The following is a 6818-nucleotide window of genomic DNA, read 5'->3' as shown; positions in this document are numbered from 1 at the left end:
CACCAGCCTATGGGGGGGCCACCCCTGGCTCCTCCAAGGCTGTCCTTCCGCCTATATATTCTCTCCGCCTCGAAAACCCTAAAAACATAAGCCACGATACGAGAAAAGTTCCAGAGCCGCCGCCATCGCGAAGACAAGTTTCGGGGGACAAAAGTCTCTGTTCCGGCACGCCGCCGGGACGGGGAATTGTCCCCGGAAGCCATCTCCATCGACACCACCGCCATCTTCATAGCCGTTGCTGTCTCCCATGATGAGGAGGAAGTTGTTCTCCCCCGAGGCTGAGGGCTCTACCGGTAGCTATGTGGTTAATCTCTCTCTCATGTACCTCAATACAATGATCTCATGAGCTGCCTTACATGATTGAGATCCATATGATGAGCTTTGTATCACTATTAATCTATGTGCTACTCTAGTGATGTTATTAAAGTAGTCTATTCCTCCTTCATGATGTAAAGGTGACGGTGTGTGCATCATGTAGTACTTGCCGTAGGTTATGATTGTAATCTCTTGTAGATTATGGAGTTAACTATTACTATGATAGTATTGATGTGATCTATTCCCCCTTTCATAGCTTAAAGGTGACAGTGTGTATGCTATGTTAGTACTCGGTCTAAATTGCAATGGTCTATTATGCACTCTAGAGGTTACTTAAATATGAATTCCGAATATTGTGGAGCTTGTTTACTCCGGCTTGAGGGAGCTCTTGTAGCCCTACACAATGAATGATGTTTGTTATCCAACAAGAGAGTGTGAATGTAGCACAAGTGAGGAGAAGTTATTTATTTATTATGTGATCAATGTTGAGAGTGTCCACTAGTGAAAGTATGATCCCTAGGCCTTGTTTCCAAATACTGCATCTTTACTTCCTGCAATATTTACTTCATATCGCAATTACCGTCTACCACCATCTATATCATCTGTGTTTTACTATCTCTTCGCCGAACTAGTGCACCTATACATCTGACAAGTGTATTAGGTGTGTTGGGGACACAAGAGACTTCTTGTATCTTAATTGCAGGGTTGCTTGAGAGGAATATCTTTGACCTCTACCTCCCTGAGTTCGATAAACCTTAGGTGATCCACTTAAGGGAAACTTGCTGCTGTTCTACAAACCTCTGCTCTTGGAGGCCCAACACTGTCTACAAGAATAGAAGCACACGTAGACATCACACACCATAAAAGAATTCTTTACCACTCACCCAATCCTAAATCATCGGGGTTACGTTACGCTCGGGACGATTGCATCTCATACTATGCATTATAGCATCTTTGCCAGTTCTTTAAACATTGTCCTTACCGGACGATGATGGTATTTCAGAATTTGGACTTATCACGTATCGAAGCTTTTGCCTGCATAATCTTGTAGTCAAGAAAGGCAAGTTCATCGCTTGCTCATGTCATTTAATTATTTTTATCAAACTATATGCAAAGTACTATACTTATCACTCCTATATGGAAAAGCAAAATATTATTTTACAATTATGAATATGGCTATGTGGTGGGCAATGGAACCATGGTATGTGTTGATTGGTGGAGGTTCCATTGCAAGGGTTCTATTCATCTAGGACTAATTACCAATGCCGTCTAGTGATTCTAGCGCCGTACATATCGCGTTAACCATAAGATCTATAATGGCTCTGGGGAAGTCAGCTGTATCTTTTCCCTCCTGCACATCAACGGACTTGATAGAGCCTAGCTGGGTGTTGGGATAACACTGCAGTAGGTTGGGAAATCCTTTAAAATCCCCATCCGTGTGGATGAGAGGCTCTACCGTCGATGAGGGATTGTCCATAGTACATCGGGGGTAAAGCCGTATGATCGGGAGAAGTCTACCGGGGATGTACGGATGGACAAAAGGGTGGGTACACTACAAGAAAAGTTCTGATAGACAACGTCTCAAAATCGTCCGCTAAGGGGTATTTTTCGTCGCCTATGGGCCTAACCCGACGATATGGGTTCTGTTGTGGAAACTGCGTCAGGCAAAGTCCAACGACGTTTTTTTCGGTCCGTCGCGCTTGGGCGCCCTTCCGCCACGGAAAATCGGACCGTTGCGCAGGTGTTTCCGGGAGCCCGTTGATTTGCGACGTCATGCAAGCGACACGTGGCGACGCCGTTAATCGCGATTAACGGCGTTAACCGCTGAAACCCCGTGGTAGATGGTAGGCCCACACGAGGCCTGCCACGTCTTAAGCGGGCCGGGCCGGTGACATAGTTTGACCGGTCAACTATAGAGAGGGGCTGGGCCATTCGGTACGGGGGCCGGGCCTAACCTCGAAGGTTGACTGGTCAATACTTAAATGGGCCGGCCCAATTAACATGTGGGGTCCACCTTACAAAGAATCGGGCCGGCCCAAGAAGCAAGTGGGCGGGCCAAAACGCAGTGGGTCCCACTTTCTGTTAAAGGGCCGACCCATTTAGTGTGTGGGGTCCACCATATAGCAAGTGGGCGGGCCAAAAACACAGTGGGTCCCACTTTCCGGTTAAAGGGTCGGCCCATTTAGTATGTGGGGTCCACCATATAGCAAGTGGGCCGGCCCAACAAGATAGTGGGCGGGCCAAAAACACGGGTGGGTCCCACTTTCTGTTAAAGGCCGGCCCATTTGGTGTGTGGGGTCCACCATATAGCAAGTGGGCCGGCCCAACAAGATAGTGGGCCGGGCCAAAAGCACAGGTGGGTCCCACCTTCCTGTTAAAAGGCCGGCCCATTTAGTATGTGGGGTCCACCATATAGCAAGTGGGCCGGCCCAACAAGATAGTGGGTCGGGCCAAAAACACAGGTGGGTCCCACTTTCCAGTTAAAAGGCCGGCCCATTTAGTATGTGGGGTCCACCATATAGCAAGTGGGCCGGCCCAACAAGATAGTGGGCCGGGCCAAAAACACAGGTGGGTCCCACCTTCCTGTAAAAGGGCCGGCCCATTTACCATGTGGGACCACCATATAGCAAATAGGCTGGCCCAACAAGATAGTGGGCCGGCCCAATAAGCATGTGGATCCCACTATCGTGTAATCGGGCCGGCCTACTAAAGAAGTGGGCTGGCCCAAAATGAAAGTGGGTCCCACACTACTGTAAGTGGGCCGGCCCAATCTGTTGTAGTGCCCTACTTGTTTGACTAGTCAACTTGCATTAAATTTCATGAGCCTAAAATCTGATATCAATGATACACACAATTACATACACAAATAAAACAAGTAGGAAAATTACAAGGCAATTAATGTGCCCAAACAAAAATATTACATAGAATCATTGAGGACTTCTATTAGCATCATCAATAACACGTTGACATTTGGCAATCGCCTTGATTGAATCTTGTGTACTCTTTGTCAACATATCAGCTACAGATCTTAAAGCAGCAATACCATGTCTTTTATAAAGTACAGCCTTGAGATATTTACTGTTTGATGAAAGCAATGGTCTAGGTTGACGGCTATGAGAAGATGCATCAGAAGAAATATCAGAACTTTTTGTGGGCCTCACTTCTAATGAAGATTGCTTCATCACAACTGCATTCTGATAATAATGCAAAAAGAGTTAAACAATGAACTATGCAAACATTTATTATGCAATGTAGATATAAGATAATAACAAGTTGCATAAATAAGACAATGTATGGAACTTGTACTAAGCACAAACTTACATCATAATGTTGCACAGGGTCGCTACAGATCCTTTTTTGGCGACTATCTTCTAATGATGATCGCTTCATTAAAATCGCATTCTGGTAACATTGCAAACATAGTTACAACAATTAACTATTCAAACATGTATTACGCAATGTAGAGATCAGATAACAGCATGTAGCAGAAATAAGCACAAGATAAGATAAGACGCATGTACTAAGCACATACTGGCTCGCTGCAGGTCCTTCTCTTGCATGCACTAGTCGTGGTCAACATGCCTGTCATTTTAGGTTCAGCCATCAAGTGAAATGCCAATCCTCCTGCTCCATTGTCCTTAATCTGTGTTTAGATATCACATTTAAGACCAAGTCAGCTGGTTTCAAATAACAAAAAACTTGAGCTGCCAAATGAATAAGCCAATATTTACCGAGATATCGATTAAAACCAACTAGATGTTGCTTTGCATGAGATACGAATTTCAGACATTCAGATTTAGAGTAGGGTAATGCCAAGGTTTTCCACATAAAGTAAACTGGCATTAAGAATGACCAAATGTCAGGTTCAAATCACCTTCGCAGTTTCTCCAAGACAAGCATATCAAATAGGCCGCAACATCGTAACGCATGAATAGCATTGCTATGGCAGGGTTCCAAGTGTTAATCTCTTGCATAAGGAACAATGCATATATGTTATAGATAATAACGGAAGTAAACTGCCAAAATTACCAACCAAGAACTCAGATTCCAACCTTCCCTAGCGTCCCCGCTGTTAATGTTGGATGTTCTAATAAGTGGTTCGCATGCTCAATCCCTAGGAAAAATAACATTGACAAGTCAGTCTACGATAATACAAAGACCAGACATGCACGCAGCAATAACTATATAAGCTAAAGACGAGGTATAAGAGCAAGCAGATTGGAAATGCACATAGCATGATTATAAAAGCAGTGTGAGAATAGCAGACACGAGAAAACAGCTAGCGGCTAGCGGTGAGCTAATGACGTGGTATAAGAACAAGCAGATTGGAAATGCCCATAGCATGACTATAAAAGCAGTGCGACAATAGCATGCAGTACAAAAACAGTTGGCAGCAAATGAATGGATATAAGGCTATAAATATGTGGATGCACACAGTGTCGATAGAATGAACAGGATGGTAGCGACCGGATAATGCTTTTGTCTTGTACAATATTTAAACAAACTTCATGCGAAGCAACACATCAAGAAAGTTAACGGCATATGAGATCTGCAAATAACTACACAAAACATGGCTAAAGAAACACCGCGATCTAACGGGCCAGCGTACTAACCAAGGCTGCGGCGGGGTGGACGGGGCGGCAACTTGCATTCCGGCGGCGGCGAACGCGGAGACGATGAATCGACCTGTTTCGGTAGAAGCGGGCGTTAGTGAAGCAGATCTGGTTGGCTGGCAAGGGATTCGGTGAAGTTGATACAGCCGCTGCGCCGAGGTAGTCGGTGGCGAGGTCGGCGGTGAAGCAGATCCGTCGGTGGCGAGGTCGGCGGTGAAGCAGATCCGTCGGTGGCGAGGTCGGCGGTGAAGCAGATCCGTCGGTGACGAGGGCGGCGGGGAGCGGATCAGGTGGGTGGACAGCCAACACGATCAAGGCTACGTTGTGGAGGAGTATGCCGGCGGCGAAGCAGATCTAATCTTGTAGAGAGTCAGAGCTTTGGCGTGTGAGAGTATTTTTGAGCTAATGGGGCGAATGGTTGGTGGGTGGGTGTGGGCCTGTGGGGAGGGTTCGGGATCTAGGCAAGATATTTCATTGTTACCGAATGAGCCCTCCATGGTCGGTGTGTTGTAGCTTAGGACCAGGGTTAAAAGGGTAAAACTGGTCACGGGATTTTCGAATGGATGCGGCGGGATGATTTGGCGTGCGGCCGAAATTTTCAGTTTCAAGCTACGAGCAGAACGACAAAAATAATGTTCTTCCCCAGGGTGCTCTCATTTCTTCCTCTTCTCTTTCTCTCTCGAGTCTCTCCCACTCCCCCGGCTCCTCTCCCCCTTCTCTCCGGCGGCCTCACCGGCCGGAGACGAGGCCGACTTCTCTCTGTATATTGTACACCCTCCGAACTAAATTAATTGATTCAACTTTCCTTAGACGTGTATGTATCTAGAGTAAAAACATGTGTGGATACATCCATATTTAGATAAGCAAAGTTGAGTCAGCTAATTTGGATCCGAGGGAGTTAGTGTTGTTGTAAGCTTAGATCCAGTGTTTCCGATGAGCAGAATGGCGCAATGGAGTCGGGGATCTCGTCATCGGCTTCAGATCTGGCCTATGGTGAATCTGGCGGATCTTGCCGGCCAAACCCCGATCTGGTGCCATCAACGTGATGGCGCTAACGGTGAGGCTTGCTTTGGTCAGTGCTTCAGATCTGGCCAATGGGGAAGTCAAGCTGCTAAAGTTCACAAGCTCGGGGCATACGACGGCGTCATCCGTCTTGCCCGTGCACATCTTGGCCTTTCAGCGGCCCTTCTCAGAGCCAATACGCCGTTCTTTGAGGCCCTTCTTCTCCTTCGTCCTGGCGACTACCGGCGACACCGTCCCAAGTGGTGCGTCCCTGGCGACGGAGTTGCTGGAAAGGATGCGGAGCAGAGATCTGATGTGCGGTCGAGAAGGACTCGATTGATTTTCTTCTATATGTTTTGGGGTCCTTTTTGTAAAGTTGCAGGTTCTATTAGTTATTGTCTAGTACTTTTGGTCCTTTATGTAATTTTTTGGACTAGTTTCCATTGGCACTGATAAACTTGAATTTTGACAAGTTCACAGGGAAAAAAATTCCTTTGCACATATGGCCTATCATGTATAAACATTCTTGAGATTTAAACTATATGTAATGTGCCATGCATTAACCCTAAACCATATATATGTAACTAACCCTAGCTGATCAAACCCTACTTAATTAAAACAAATAACCCTAAACTATACGCATGCACTTTATGCGCAAAGGCGCGGGTGCCTCTAATAATGTGTGTGCGCACTCGATCGATGATCCCTAAACCTTATACAACACTGAAACACTAAACCCTAATCCCTATACCCGAAACACCCTAAACTCTAAACCCTATACCCTAAACCCTAACCCTAACCCTAAACCCTAATTAAACCCTATATATAGGCCAACGACACTTAATTGTGCATCAAGCAGGCCAGGGGTGCCTCGCGGTCCTCTAATTA

General features: G+C 46.1%; 1 long non-coding RNA gene across 1 annotated transcript in view; it reads right to left on the bottom strand.

The window, feature by feature from the left end:
- Window positions 1-3260: 3260 nt before the first annotated feature.
- The window catches only part of LOC139834217 (uncharacterized), a 130696-nt gene continuing 127138 nt past the window's right edge, over window positions 3261-6818 (bottom strand). Inside the window, exon 3 of the long non-coding RNA XR_011749750.1 lies at window positions 3261-3509. This is a non-coding gene — a long non-coding RNA (uncharacterized lncRNA). The remainder of the gene's footprint in view (window positions 3510-6818) is intronic.

This window comes from Lolium perenne, chromosome 7 (genome assembly GCF_019359855.2).
Source record: "Lolium perenne isolate Kyuss_39 chromosome 7, Kyuss_2.0, whole genome shotgun sequence".
NCBI lineage: Eukaryota > Viridiplantae > Streptophyta > Magnoliopsida > Poales > Poaceae > Lolium > Lolium perenne.
Note: the sequence above shows the minus strand (reverse complement) of the source record. Positions and strands in the feature narration are given on the sequence as shown.